The sequence below is a fragment of the Camelus bactrianus genome, chromosome 6, assembly GCF_048773025.1.
Source record: "Camelus bactrianus isolate YW-2024 breed Bactrian camel chromosome 6, ASM4877302v1, whole genome shotgun sequence".
NCBI classification, from domain to species: domain Eukaryota; kingdom Metazoa; phylum Chordata; class Mammalia; order Artiodactyla; family Camelidae; genus Camelus; species Camelus bactrianus.
The window spans coordinates 26,911,244-26,927,526 of NC_133544.1; the positions used below are offsets into that span (position 1 = coordinate 26,911,244).

Genomic DNA, 16,283 nt, shown 5'->3' on the forward strand with positions numbered 1-16,283 from the left:
ACCATGCACTTGGTCTTCCCTCCATAGCAACAGGGGAAGTGTTGCTAAAGGGAAGTCGCTCCATGTTTGCTCTTAATTGGAAGGTGATAGAACACTGCTCCTTACTTGTACCCCACCACCACCCCAACAAGCTCTAGTTTAATAACAGTGGATTACAGCTTAAGACACTCACTCTCTGAGGAGTATATAGGGAAACCTTAAGTCAAAAGAGAAGGCAAAAACAAGAACATGAGGAGAATCTGAAGCTTCTAGCAGCTACAACTACAGCAAACACTAAGCACAGCCAAACTCCTGACCAAATTAAATAAAACCTCATGCTGAAGGCCTGGTTACCTCAGTTCCTATTATCTGATATAACTCATGTTTGGCCTTCAACAAAAAATTATAAGCCATGCTAAGAGGCAGAGAAAAAACACAATTTAAAGGGACAGTCATGAAAAACAGGCTCAGATATGACACAGGTGTTGAAATGATCAGATAGGAAATTTAAAATAACTCTGATTAAACATGTTTAAGAGTTCTAATGGAAAAAGAGATGGTAAAGAAAGCAGAAAGATAGAAACACTTTAAAAAAAAAAAACTCCTTAAAAAAGGAAATGCTGGAAGTCAAAAACACTAACAAATGAGGGCTGCCTTTGATGGGCTTGCTGGTAGATTCTGAACAAGCCAGGGAAAGATTCAGTGAGCTTGAGGTGAAAAGAAACTTCTCAAACTGAAAAAAAGAGAGAAAAAAATGTTTAATGGAACAGAACATCCAAAAATGATGGCACAATAGCAAAAGGCATAACGTAAGTGTAATTGGAGTGCTAGGAAGAGAAGAAAGAGAAAGGAGAAGAAGAAATATCTGAAGGAATAATGACTGAGAACCTTCCAAAGTTAATGACATTCAACAAAGCACAGATCCAGAAAGATCAGAGAACACCAGGCAGGATACATTAAAACAACACAACACAGAACCCTACACCTGCACATAGCATATTCAAACTGCAGACAATCAAAGGCAAGAGAGAATCTTGAAGGAAACCAGAGGGAAAAAAACCTTACCTGTAGAAGAACATGGGTAAGAATTACAGGGTCCTTCTTTTCAGAAATCATACAAGTAAGAGAGTAGAGTCAAATACTTAAAACACTGAAAGGAAAGAAAAGAAAAAAAAAACCCACCAACCTAGAAGTCTATATCTAGTGAAATGATCCTTCAGAAGTGAAGGAAAAGTAAACTTTCTCAGACAATTAAAAATTGAGTACATTCACCACTAGCTGACTTGCCCTGCAAGAAATGCTAGACGTTCTTAAGGCAGGAAAATTATATAGGTCGGAAACTTGGATCTACCAAAAACAAAAAACAAAAAAAGAGCAAGCATCAGAGAAGAAATAAAGGGAAAATCAGATCTTTCATTTTCTTATTCTTGATTGATCTAAGAGAAAGGAGTAAGAAAGACTCTTTTGAACGGTGTTCATGGGGACAGGAAAAAAATAGTTTTAAGAAGACTAGCATGCCTCTGCCTAACAGAGCTCTGGAATAGCCCCTGACAACCAATTAGCTCAAGGGTCAGCAAACTAGGACCCATGGGACAGATCTAGCCCGCTGCCTGCTTTGGTACGGTCTGAGAGCTAAGAATGGTGTTTACATTTTTAGATGTTTGAAAAAAGGTAAAAGAAGAATAATATTTTATGACACATGAAAATTGTATAAAAATCACATTCCTGTGTCCGTAAATAAACGCCCATTTGTTTGCGTATTGCCTTGGCTGCTTGTCACTACAGTGACAGAGCTGATCAGTTGCCACAGACACCATGTGGCCCACAAAGCTCAAAGTCTTTAGTATTTGATCCTTTACATAAAAAATTTTCTGTGCTCTGAACAAGCTCAATCACTCAATTTTTCAGAGGCAGAAACCAAGGCCTGGGAGATCGAGTTATACACTAATGTCATCTGGCCAGTCAGTGACAGAGCCAGCATTAAAACTCCGGCCTTCAGATCCCAAGTGCATGTCCTCTCACAAGAGAGGACTTGCGTTTTGTAAATATGGGTTCTAAGATCACAGCATCTAATACTACTGACTAATGCGACTGACTCTAGGCACTGCAGAAGTGACGTTTTATTATCCCCCTATTTCACATGAAAGATTATACGACTGCTAGAGAAGAAGTAGGAGTGACAGAGAAGCTTTGCTAATTTTTATACACAAGAATGGGATGACTAAGAGATGAAGAGGATGACATGTTCCTGGGGGACCCAAGATGAAAAGCACTCCTATTGGCTTTTTTTTTTTTTTAAAGAATATCAGTTTTACTTTTTGGGATTTTGTTTTTTCTTTCTTTTTTAAAAAATTTTAAGAAGTATCTTTAGACTCTACACCTAGGCATTTAAATAGGGCGTCTTCTGTGACTGCATAGTGTATATACTTGGAGTCGCAATATTAGGCCTTTCCACTTCTGCAAACAGTAAGACTTCACAAAAGAAAGATCTATTCATAAAGCTCACCAGGCAGAAATAATATAGGTCAAAGAAATAACAATTGAATAGGTTCCTGAGGGTCTTTTTTATGGTTTTACTTATATTATGTAGATGGAAGACAAAAATAGTACAGTTAGAATGTACCGTTCCCTACAGCAAAGGTCTAGCTTCCAACGCAACAACTCTCAAGAACAACTGGAAAAGTTAGATAAAATTTTAAAGGGAGAGCTCCCAAGACAATGAGGACATGTGGGACCCAGATCCAGGAGAAAAGGGACGTGCAGAGGTGAGCGGACAGTCCATGCAACATTGCTTTAAGGTATCTGGTCAGATCCAACATCTGTTCATGAACATTTGCTGAGCAAATTTTGAATGTGAGGGAACTTGCTTAATTTGATAAGGGGTCATTTAAAAACAAGTATAGTGACTGAGTCTTTGAAAACTTTCCCACTGAGATTTAGAATGAAACAAAGATGCCCACTATGACCACTTCTATCCAACGTTGCATTAGCAGTCTCAGCCAATGCAACAGGCAGGAGAAGGAAATAAAAGGCACTCCCTGTTCACAGATCATCTGAGTGTGTACGTGGAAAAATCTATAATAATCTACCTATCAGACCTATTAGGATTAATAAGTGAATTTAGCAAAGCCACTGGATGGATACAAGATCAATATTTAAGAATAATCAATTGTATTTTTATAGACCCTCAACACTCAGAAAATGATGTTTTTAAAAAATGCCATTTATAACAACATCAAATACCTTCAAATACTGAGAAAATATCTAAAGAAAGGTGTATGATGTGCTTACAACATAGATATGCTGACGGAAATAAAAGCTCCAAATGAATGAAGGGATATGCCATGTTAATGAACTGCAACAGTCAACATTCTAGAAACATTAATTTACTCCCAATTTGGATTATGGATTTAATGTGACCAAAATCTCATCAAAAGATGATTTTTAAGTTTACACAGTAATGCAAATGGCTAAGAATAGCCAAAGTATTCTTAAATTAGAACAAAGCTGGAGAACATGTTCTACTGGATATCAAGACTTATTATTAAGCTATATTAATGAAGACAGTGTGGTATCGTAGAAGGACAGGCAAACAGAATAGTGGAAGGGGCTAGAAAGCAGAGAGGGACCCACATATAAGTGATCACATATTTGATTTATAACAAAAATGACATTTCAGAGCAGTGGAAAAGGAGAGACTTTTCAACAAGTAGTGCTGGGTTAACTGGCTATACATATGGAAAACAAAATAAATATAGATCTCCTTCTTATGCCACAGATTTTTTTATCTAAATATAAAAGGCAAAAAATAGGGCTTCTATAAAGTAAAATGGGAAAACCGCTCCATCACCCTTAGGGTAGGCAAAAATTTCTTAAGCAGGCACAGAAAACATTAACCATAAAGGAAGAGACTGATAAAGTGGATTATTAAAAGTAAAGTCTGCTAGTCATCAAAAGAGGGTCAAATGGCAAGCTACAGAATAGGAAGAGACATTTTAAACACATATAACGGGTAAAAAATGTTTGTATTCAGAATCTGTTTTTTAAAAAAAACTCCTACAAATCAGTAAGACAAAGATAGACAATCCAACTGAAAAATAGGCAACAAACTTTGTCTACATACAAAAGATTAAGTGAAAGTGTTAAAAAATACTAAAAAGTCACAACATCATTAGTCACCAAAGCAAACTGAAATCACAGGGAGGCACCACCACTATGACTCCATAGTGCATATACTTGGAGTCGCAATATTAGGCCTTTCCACTTCTGGAGACAGTAAGACTTCACAAAAGAAAGATCTATTCATAAAGCTCACCAGGCAGAAATAATATTTTCTTATTCTTAATTGATCTAAGAGAAAGGCTAAAATTCAAAAGTTTGACAAGTGTTGACAAGTATGTGAAGAAACTGAGACACTCAGAAACTGGGGATAGGAGTATAAACTGGTACAACCACTTAGGAAATCTCTTTGTAAGGACCTCCCAAAGTTGAACACATGTCCCCATATCCCAGACATGGTTTCAGGTGCATATCAAACAGAAATGCATTCACATGTACACCAAAAAACACACACAAAAATGTTTATAGCAGCATTATTCATAGTAGCCCTAACTACTATGTCCCAAACACCCACCAACAATAGATGAATAAACAGTTGCTGAAATGTTACAGAATGGGTTACTAGACAGCAGTAAAAAAAAAAAATAAAGTACTGCCACATATCACGTCATGGATGAATCTCTCAAACAATGTTGTGCATAGAGTTATACATATATATAGAATTCCATATATATTTCATGTATTTCAAAAATGAGAATGCTGTGGTGTTAGAAATAAGGTTAGTGGTCACCACTGGGGAAAGGGTGAGGCAGGTCGTACCAATGGGAGGACGCATGAGGTAGTTTCTGGGGGAATGGTAATATTCTATATCTTAATCTGGGAGTGATAACATGGATGTATTTACTGTTTGAAAATTCATTGAGCAATGATTTGTGTACTTTCCTGTAAAGAGGACAAATATTCTGGGTAAAAGATACAGCAACTCTGATTCTCAAGGTGGCACTCGAGCCATCTCAGGTACAGCCATGCAAAAAGTGATATAATTGCAGGGAGATGGTTGCAGGGATGATGGAGGAGCCAGAGGTTGTGTCTGCCACTGCTGTATACATACACAGTCACCCCTAGGCATAGACCAGGAGCAACAGTCACTGAATGAGAGAGCTGGCATAGAAGTGAAACAAGACTGGAAACATACAACTGGAGGAATCTTTCACATTATCCAAAAGCTTTATTTTGGACAGTGAAAGTCTTCCAACTCTTACAAAATATCTCAGAATTTCCAAAGAGTAGTCGAAATACTTTGCACTTGTTCTTAATAACTTAATAACTTTCTACTGCCCAGCAAATAAAAGCAAAAGTCCTTCAGCCAGGTTAAAAGATTGAGGCAGTTATTATATCCTATTGCCCAATACATACATACATATATATATATATATATACGCCCAGTATAAATATATATTAATTTTACTTCTTCTGATAGAGAGAGACGGGCTGTGAACTGTCCTCAGCAGAACATGCCATATCACTGGACACACTGACTAGACCAAGGTAGACATATGACTCTGAACAGGATCAGTCAAGGTCCTTCCCTGAGACTGAGATAAGAACACTGGAAGAAAGAAAGTCTCTTCCCTGTGGGACTGGGCTGAAAGGATATGAGGGGAGGGAGATTAATGACCACCTTCTTTTCCTCTAGTGTCGTGGAAGGAGGAAGTCAAGACAATGAGGTCAAGTAAGAAGTGCGGATGGTGTCACTTAAGTCCCTGGATCCAACCATGACTGAGTTCCCAGATATATGAGTCAGACAAATTTCTTTTTTGATAAATTGGTTTGAATTTTGTTTTAGTGCAGTTGTTTTGGTTTTTGTCTACATCCAAGAGAGCTCTGAATCACCATTATTATCATTATCATCATCATCATCATTATATATGAGGCATTCAAATCTCTCAAGACACTGGCACCAGTTTGCATTTCTAGTCTTGTCAATTACTATTTATCCTCATATAACCAACAACATGACCAATTTCAACCACAGGAAATGCAACCAAGAATTCCCAATAACTTAAAACAACCTACTCCCAAATGCACTTTTGGTAGCCAACTGGTCATTCCTGTTAAGGATAATTAGAAAATATAAGAAACTAGAGATTAGAAACAGGGTTTTTTTTGTTGTTTTTTTTTTAAGTGGGGGAGCGGGATTGTAGGCAGATGGCAGGCTGGGGAAGTGGTTTTTGCAGAGAAGCTTTTGAGAGGTAAAGGAAGCCAAAGAAACGAAAGCCTGGAACTGACAGCATATGCTTTGGCATGAAGCTCAGTACCCTATGCGTTGGGGTGAGACATCTGAGAACTTCCCAATCAGTCATGCCAAGCAGTTAAATAAAGTTCATCCTAAGATGGATCCACTTTACCCTTGAGCCACAGGAAGATCTGGGAGTCAGCAGTCAACCTCTCAGTCTGCAAGTCTAAAAGGCACTGAACGTTTGGACGGAGAGCCTGACATGGTGGGGGGAAATGCCCGTTTGCATGGGAATTGTGCTTTGACTGTAATAAAGCAAAACCACCTACAAGCCTTTCACTGCACAGGAGAGACCTGGAAAGTAGTGAGAAGTAACGAGAAATTCACTGTTTGGTTATCTCCAATACCAACATAAGGTGAGGAAAATGTCATTCAGTCTACTTTGTTTTCTCATTTTACTTTCATTAAACATAAATATTAAGTCAACAGTTTTGCTTACAACCTAGACTTCCCCTATCCGTTTCCCCTTAAGTTCTAAGTTCATCAGCACAGACTTCTCTGCCTGCAAGGTCTTTACTGAATCGCAGTAGAGGGGTATTAAAAATTCTTTGCACGTGTTGTTACCTCTGTCCTTTTACTTACACTAAAATGCCTCAAGCACACCTTGGCCATCTCTGTCCCCTGCCGCATCTCTACAGACTCCAAATGCACTGGTCCTCCAATGTCCAGTTCATCCTCAGTGAAATCCCCAGGGGGAAGTAACCCCTCCCCCATGCCAGGTATACGTGCCTGTCTTGCCACATTCTGTTTCTCCATCTTCCCCCCACCTCACCCGCCACCACAGAATTTTAAACCTCTTGAAAACAGGAACCATATCTGATTAAACATCATCTAAAAAAGGGTCTTCAATAGTGGGACCACTGTCAGTGTGGACAAGCAGGACAAGGAGCGAAGAACAGCAGAGGCCTTGGACCAACTGTGACCTGAGGCAGAAACACTATCCCACCTCACGCCACCCCCACCCCAACCAAGAGCGGACTAAACCTCAGATTTCCAGCAACATTCTTTCAGGAATGCCCTCCAAGCAGTCACAGCTTCTCAGCCCTACTCTGCACCTGGGGAGAACGCAGATCAATGGCATTAACCTGCTCTGTCTAACGTCACATACTCTTGGCTACAGACAGGAACCAGCAGCCAAGCCCCTAAACTACCTGCCATTCTGAAAGGTAAAGTGCCTTCCCCCCACCCAAAAAAAAAAAACAAAAAAAAAAAAACTTAAATGTAATCAATAAATGTATTCTTTGTGAATGCATCCTTTCTATTTTGACCAGCTGCTGAATCAGTCTGTGTTTTAGGATGTATAGTCAGCAAAATAATATAATGGCAGCTTCCTGCTTGGTTTGGAATCTAAACACAGCAGCACTTACACAGCAGCCTAAGGGAAAAACACACAGGATTTTTTTTTTTAAGTTGTTGTCTTTCTTCTATAGAGGTCACGAGCAGAAAAAAACCTAGTCAGCTCAAACAAGTGTTTTGCTTGGATTGGGCAGTATAGATCCATATATTTTTCTAATTGGTACTCATTGCTAGTGGTTAAAAATGGCTTAAAAATGGATGACGACAGGACTTTCTGAGCAGCACATACCCTTTGGTTTAACACAGTCCTCACCTTCCGTCATGCTCCCAATCCTGAGGTCCAGCACCAGGTGCCACTCAACATCACTGTTTGTGGCTGTTTGGCTTTTAGGAAAAAGAAAAGTGTTATCCGGTACCCGCGTCTCCATCAAAAACGGGGCAGAGCACCCCAGTTTTCAAGAACACTGGGTATAAATACTTTTCTTTCTGGGAATAAAAACTTTCTATGTGTTTTACACATAAACAGGGCATGTTTTTCATGGAAAAACACAAATTACGTTACCACTGTGAAAGAAACCCCCCTTGTTTCACTCATCTGCTTTACTTAACGGGCTCTGTGTTGAGTTTGCAACCCCTCTTCTAAGGATTTTTCCTTCTTTCATTCATTCCACAAATTGCTCTTAAGCAATTACTAGGAACAAAAATGTGTGACAGATGTTGAAGCTACAAGACAGAATAAAACCGAGTCCCTGCTCTCAGGGAATGTACATTTTAGTGGATGGAGACAGAGAACAAATAAATACATCTAGTGCAATGTCACAGTGATAAACCTCTGAAGACTAGAGCAGATAAAGCAGAAAAAAGAGCACTACAAAGGGGCAGAAGTTACTATTTTTGCTAGAATGGTCTGGGATGACTCTTGATGTGAAGATTTTACAATATTCTTACTCTGAAAGCCAACTAAAATTGGTTTAACAACCAATTATTATTATTAACATCTCTCACCTGAAAAGCTTACTGTTAACCCTCTCCTCACCTATGAAATTTCTGCCTATTTCCCAAAGCCTCTCTCCCAGGTCTGATCATACAATGTTCCCTCTCTGTACTGGGCAGTACTTACTGCTTTCATCATCTATTTGCTACTTAATCTGACTCGCAAAATTCCATGCATTCTTTTCTAAAACTGTCTCTTAACATCCTTTATTTATCTTCTAATTATTTCTATCGTGTCTCCAAAACAACGGAAATGAGCTCAAGGGAAGGGTCTCTGTTTATCCCTGACCTTGTGATGTATCAGAGTCCTGGGACTTTGGGGTCAGATAAGATCTGAATTTACATCTTGGTTTCTCCACTCAGTAATGATCTGACCCTAGGGAAGTGGCTGAACCTCTTCTTCAGCTTCAGTTTCTTCATCTGTAAAATGGAAGTGATACCACCTAATTCTTATTAAACGGTTTTGATCTACAAAAAGCTTTCCAAATGCTGACTTGTATTTTACAAGATCAATCCATCACTATGACAGATCCATAGCTCTGTAGGCTGGGCAACTTTCGGTTTAGGAGACCAATTTTTCTCAAGTATTTATTATGTGTGTTGCCTTTTGATGCAGGCAGGATAAAATTATGGTTAAAAACAAAAACAAAATAGACCATAGCCCAGTGGGACAGGGCATTGATGTATAATTACAAACTAGGATGACAGCCTCACTATATCATGAATCAGGTGGATCTGGCCAGGCAAAATCAAGCAAACATTTAGAATGGGGGTTACAACCATTTGCACATTACATCCTCACTTGTACCTGTCCATGCACCTGTACCCAGACCAGTCCCCACATCCACACTCGGAAAGGTCCTTGCACCCACACCTGGTCCAGTCCACACATCTGCACCAATGTCAGTCCATCCTTCCTTCCATTTTCAACCACCCAGAGTGGTCACTCTCCAAGTCAAAAAGTCAGCAAATATTTACCAAACCCCTACATGTGCCAAGCACTGGAAGATACACCAAAGAAATTGAGGAAAACGGCACAGGGCCTTGCCCCAGGCACGGGTCACAATCTGGCACAAAAGGTGTCAATACAGCCACAGCCCCGATTTTCCACTTCTCTTTCAACTGGGGATTCATGGCCTTTAGGCTCAAGGAAACAGATACATCTTTGGCTGCCACAAAAGAAGATCATTCTCACACTGCCTTTCCACGTAGAGTTTCAGCCACTTGCTTTCTCAACTCCAGTGTTAGAACTACAGAGCAAGACTCTCCCAGAAACTGGGCGTCCCTCAAATGCGGGGCTGATACAGCAAGTCCTCAGAACAGAAAAAAGCTGGAAACCATTGCCCTGAAATACTTACTTCCCAACAGACTGACATTGGCAGAGATCATGGAGAGGATGTACCTTCAGTTGACCTGCCAGCTGGACCTGGGCCCAGGGGGGCTCTTCACTCCTCCCTGCCCTTGAAGTGTACATTCTGGCCACCGTCCCAGGAGGGCCACCTGCAAAGACGTAGCCTTGAGAGAGTAAGATGTTGAAACCCTCTGGACTGAAGATGTAGCTGAGCCCAGTTAGGGACTCAAATATAAATATAGACCTAAAAAACGTAAGTTTTTACGGTTCTGGCAGGTGCGTGTGGAGAGCCACTGGTCTTGCAGCACCCGAGACAAGCTCCTGGTGTAAGTTTCCTTGCTTATTACGCCTACCACCTACCAACCTGGAGCGCTCGCCTCTTTCTTTGGTTTCCTTGCCCTCCCAGTATGGGGTCAGTTTCAGAGTTCACCAAGGGAACTCCTAGGGTTGCGAACCAACAACTCATTATCAAAATTATCAGAAAACAGCGAGTGTGGTGTAACAAGGCCCATCTCCTCCAGCTCCTGAGCCTGCTCCGCCCAGCGCGCTGATGCATGGCATCCTGTTTCCTCCTACGCCACATATACTCGACGGGTATATTTTATTTTTATTTTACAGATGAGGACACTGAGGTTCAGAAACACAATAAACAGGGTTTAAAATGCTTGTGGTGCTACTTTAAGAGCAAGCTCGCAGTTCTGTGTGGGCTCAGGGCTGCCCTGGACCGAGTGTGGTACCTCGGAGGGCTACTGCCTGTCCACATGCATACAGGACGCTCGCATCTCAGGAGGCTCTGATTGACGTAGGCTTCCCCCTGCACAAGAAAACAGCCTCTGGGGTAGGACAGATACCAGTGAGTAAGGGAGCTCTGCTGTACAAAAACTTAAAAGTGGCTTTTTCTTTTGAAGGTTTTACCTACGTATTTCGAAAAGCCAAGACAGTTGTCTCATCACAAATCATTTGAATAGCCTCAGTTATAGAAGCGTCTAGTCTGTTCATACTCAAATATTTACACATTTTTCAGTTTCCAGACATAAAAATGGCTGTCCTCTGCACTCTATGTTTCTAGCACCAGAGCGGAAGAAAAGGATGAGTTTTCTAGTCAAAAAGTAGCCACACAAGGAAGACCAACATATTCTGACTGGGGCCGTGGCCAGCCAGCCGGAACCTGCCAGCTAGCGAATGCAACTCAATGCCCTCTTCTCTTGTTTCCTCAGTCACGAGATGGGGACCTACCCCGGAAAATGGTCAAGATGCTCTGACGAACATTGTTCTGCCTTTTGTGGGGCAAGAGGGAAGAGTCTGGGCCATTACTTGCTTTACCCCTGCCTTGGTAGTTAGGATAATTAATAGAGAATTTCCTCCCGCCTTTTGGAGTGTGTGTGTGGTAGAAAATGAATTGCCTCTTACAGGTCTTAGGGAGGCCACAGTGAAGAGTTGGATAAGTTTTGTGGTTTGTAACATCTCAAGCAGGTACTCTGAGTTGTTACTTAATGTAACTCATTAAGTTTAATGTTCATTTTAACTGCCTACTTGTAAGCAGTTTAGCTCTCCTTGCAGTCAGAAGAACTGGGTTTCATGACTGATTATTACTCTTATTACAGACTTAATGGTTCCAAGTTCTAGAATGGATATTTCTTTTATCTTGACCACTTCGGAAAGTTTTTCACCCGTGGAGAAAACTGATATTGATTTGACCAATGTTTACTGAGCACCTGCTGGCAGGTACCTTGCTGGGCATGGGGCAGATGGATGTAAAGAACAGTGTTTCTGCCCCCAAGGAACTGACCATCTAGTCCTCAATGTGGTCCCCAGACCAGCATAATCAGCATCATCCGAGGATCATTACATTAGAAATGTAAATTCTCAGGCCCCAGCCCAGACCAACTGACTCAGAAACTCTGGGGGTGACCCCCCCTCCAGCCATCTGCCCTTGAAAAAGCCTGCTTCAAACAAAGATCATCCTCATCAAATGTCAAAACAACAAATATGTGGTTAGCTTATTGAGCTAAATCTAAAAGTCTCACCTGTCCTTTGAGAAAAGAGGCCCAGAGGCCTAAAGACAGGTGAGGAGTTGGTGGAGGAACTAAAACCAAAACTCAGGTCTCCTGCCACCACCCCGACTCCTGCATGACCAATGTTCTTTCTATTTCTATTCTGATGCTTTAATCCCTAAATCTTAGAGAGAGCCCCAAGCATTGCCCATCCAAAGTGCAAACCTTTGTTTTCATCTGCAAAGACAACAGAAAAACAGAGAAATTACTCTCCTTGAAAATAAAGGCCACTAACAAAAGTTAAAATCTGATCTATCGAAGCCATTCAATAAACTAGCAGTCATTCTCCAGACCTTTAACAGACATCCAAGTTCCATTTACAATTTGGAAATTGGGGGGGGGGGGGGGTCAGAAGAAGAGTAAAAACACAATGAATAATGTAATCAAAATATAATCTAGAATAGACAGCATGCAGAAATGTCAACAGCGGTTCACCTTCTGCGGGAGAATCACCAATCGTCTTCCTTTTCTCCTTTGTATTTTCCTGAATTTTTCCCAATGGTTATTTATTACTTTTGTAATCAAGAAAACAGTAAAAACTGTTTTTTGAAATGTGACATCCGTATCACTCATCATAAAGGTTTATTTTGTAATTCTATTTATTTCCATACAGTAGGATAGTGTGTGTGTAGTAATTATTTACATCATGCCATTTGTTATCATGGAGATGAAATTCAGTAAATATATTCCTTCCAGCTGGCACTGCAAATGAAGAGGTTAAATGCTTTCCTAGGTTCAAAGCACTGTGAATTGAGACGAGCTAACTGTGAAGCTAAAGGAAAAATGAACCCTAGTATTGAGACCTCTGAGAGCATCTCTCTTGAAAAACATTGATGTGACACGTGGCTCCTTATTCACATCTCCCTGATGTTTAACTCTGGCACAAAACAGAAGGTTTGGCAATTCCTGGCAAAGTCTTAAGAGTTCAGGGGATAAAATTCATGGGAGAATATCAGAGAAATAAGAAAGAGAGTGACCCTACTTTCACATAAAATTCTGTCCCTGTGGAGAATAAGACATCCAAAATTACTGGCAAATTTCTTTGTCCTCAATAATCATAATTTTTTTTCTTTCTCAAGAAATGTTTGCCCATTAAAAAAAAAATCTATGTTGGCTATCTCATTCCATAAATCAAAAAGAAAGACTACCTCATTTAAAGAGACATTTCTGCCACAAAAACATTGTGGTACTGCTTCATTTGGTAAGATAAATTTGTCACTTGAAGAAAACCTGGCATTGTTTTACTGAAACTCTCAGCAGTATAAACTCAGTGCATGTTAATTAAAGTTTCTTAAAGGAGACAGGGAAATAGAGTCAAGAACAAATGTAATTACTACGGAAAAGGAAATGCCAGCCGCTACCTACCTCATCAAAATGCCTCACGATAACTGACATTCCTAGAATTTACAGACACTTACAGGGAAGGACAAATTGTCTGGGGTGAAATATATGTATCATATATACAATATATTATATATATAGTAATATCCCAACATTTACAGCATGTAAGATCACCATATCTACACAGGAGTTTAGCTTGACAGTAGTATCAGGGAACTCGGAATTTATCATCTTGTTTTCGCTGTTCAGCATGCGAGCTTTTGCTTACAAAGGTGTATCTCTGAAGACTCTCAAATTTCTCTCAGTCCTCTACTTGCTTTCTCACAGGACAACCCCACCCATTGCAAAATTAACAAATTAATAATAAGAATAAAGAATATAAAGACTATATAACTCACAGAAAGTTTCTCACCAACCCCTCCATGCCCACTCCAGATAAACTACCTGTCCACCTGTGAAAACTGACCTATAAAAAAGCCTTACCTATTAAGCCAAATCTAATAGTTTCGGTCTAACACTTTTTGACAGAACACACACAAACTTGAACCTCAGTCTCTAACTCCATTCAGACATGTTTAAACCTAGTTCTTATTCTTCCATCTCTCATCCCCCTCCCGCTGCTGAGAAAAGGGTCCAGTGTTAGGTTTTACCCATTACTGCTTATTTTTGCAGTTTTACTTTGGGACTGCTAAAAGGTATTGATCAAAAGCTACCTGCAGATCTAGCTAGTGAGCATTGATAAATGCTGAGGAAACAATTCCAAGCCAAGAGCATGACCCAGAATATCTTCAATTTGTAGCAAAGAAATGCCACTCCTTTCCACAAGAGAGAAATAACGTTCCTATTCCATCGAATAATAACAATAATAATAATAATAATAATAATAATAATAATAATAATAATAATAATAATAATAATAATAATAAAAAACAGCTTTCATTCTGAACAAAATTAAATTTTCTGGGTCACTTCCCTTCCCTGTCTCACTAGGCCACTTCTTACGCAGCCTGACAGTGTCTGTAAACATGGTCCCTTCAGGCAACCCGTCTAGTTGTCATCCTCCAAGAGCAAATACCTACCGGTCCCTTTCCTGCCGCAGTCCCCAAACAGCCGACCTCACCGCCCACCCCTGCCCCCTACACCTCACCGCTCGCTTTCTTTGCTTCCAAACCACAAATGGGCGAGCTTATTTAGAGAAAAAGTTAATGAACGTCCGCTTTTGAGGTAAAGCCGTCCTACCTGTGATCACAGGATCAGAAGAGTGGAAGTACCTAAAAGCACGTACCCTCTGCAAGCTCGCCCCGGCCGGTGAGCGCCTCACACCCAGAAACCCAGGAACATGATTTATATGCAGACCTGCACCCATCCCACACAACTCCACACGCCAGCTTGCCTAACCACTTATGTAAGCTCGCGCCTCTACAGTCCCAAACTGCACACACACACACGCACACGTACACAAACACACACGCGTATCTGAAATGGACAAGCACCCACACCCAGGAGATGAAATGAAGTCGACGCACATAAATTTGCGGGTGAGGGACATACCGTTTTAAAGCATCTTTCCCCCCATTTGTTTCCTGCCCATTTTTATAACAACTACAATTACCTTAGCAACCAAAGAATTGCCTTGACTCCCCCTCCGGCTTCTGGATTTCTCCTAACGCCAAGCTTGCGCCAGGTTCATGGTAAAGCTAGAGGAGCCCTGGGATCGAGTGGCCGGCAGCCTCTTGAGGGCGGAGGGGACGTCTCGGTCCGTCCCCGCGCGGCTCTCCAACGTCTCGCCTGCTTTTCCGAGTTTCCGCGGTGGCGAGCGCCGGCGCTCAGCGAGCGGACAGGGAAGCCGGGGGCAGGCGAGGAGGCGCGGCGGGTCGCATGGTGCCAGAGCGCGGGGCGCTCGGGTGTCTCCGGCGCGCTAGGGCGGCCCGCCCTTCGCGCTCCCGGGCGCTCGCCCCTCGCCCGCCTCTCGCGCCCCAGGCCGGCGGGGTCCGCGAGCTTGGTCCGCCCCCTCGGCGCCCGCCCGCTCCCACAGCTCTGGGAACCCCGCGCCCCAGCGGAGCTCCTGCCGCTGAGCAGGGCCGAGCGCAGGAGCTGCCCCGACTCGCGAAGCCGCTCAGCTCCGCCGCTCGGGAGCTGCTGCAGCGGCGCCCGCTGTCGGGTGTCGGACGGAGCTGCAGCCCGCGCCGCGCGCACCTGGGCGCCGGCACCTGGGCTCCGACAGGCGTGGGGCGGGGCGCGGGGCGGGGCACGGGGCGGGGCGAGGCGGGGCGGGGCAGAGGCACCTGAGCGCATCCCAAGGGCGCCGCCGCCCGGCTCACCTGTTACCAGCGCCGCGGAAGCGGCAGACGGAGAGTTGCCCGAGAAAGGGGGTTAAAAACCAGAAATTTCTGAAAACTCGAACTCCGGCGAGAAACCTGGCAGAGCGGATCAACGAGTTGGAGGCTTCTTCCGTCAATTCCGAGAACAGGCCGCATCTGGAAACTTTGGTGGCGTCAGAGTTGTCTTAGGGATTCCTGGTTCGGGGTGGTTTGCCCGGTAGCTTTTGAATCCCTTGCGGACGTGTAGCTGGCGCCCTCTAAATTAAAACGGGCCACTGCAATCGTCAGGGATAGTATTACTAACCTCGTCATTTTTATTGATTCAACATTTACACCACCGGCTGTGTTTAGAGTGTCTTATGATTCTTCTGATCTGGAACACCACAAAAGAACTTTCAGGAAAATTCAACTCTAAATAATCTTGGGGAAAGAAGAACAAAAGTTGAAGACAGAAAATGAGAAAGGGTAACTTGAACTGACAGCATTCTTTAATGTGGGAGCTTTGAAATCTGATGTTTAGTTAAAGATTTAGGAAGCTGCTGGTGGAAAGAGAGCAAGTTTGTTGCTGCTGCACCGTAACCATGGGATTGGTG

The 16,283-nt window shown here is 42.1% G+C and overlaps 1 protein-coding gene across 4 annotated transcripts in view; it reads right to left on the reverse strand.

The window, feature by feature from the left end:
• The window catches only part of RGS6 (regulator of G protein signaling 6), a 479,758-nt gene extending 464,173 nt beyond the window's left edge, over positions 1-15,585 (reverse strand). For 2 of the 4 annotated variants that reach the window (XM_010962362.3, XM_074365305.1), the window contains exon 1: positions 14,982-15,583. The gene's annotated coding sequence lies outside the window, so the exon portion shown is untranslated. Of the gene's footprint in view, positions 1-14,981 lie in introns of all 4 variants that reach the window. The other 2 variants (XM_010962350.3, XM_074365306.1) reach the window with 2 other exon arrangements.
• Positions 15,586-16,283: the final 698 nt, after the last annotated feature.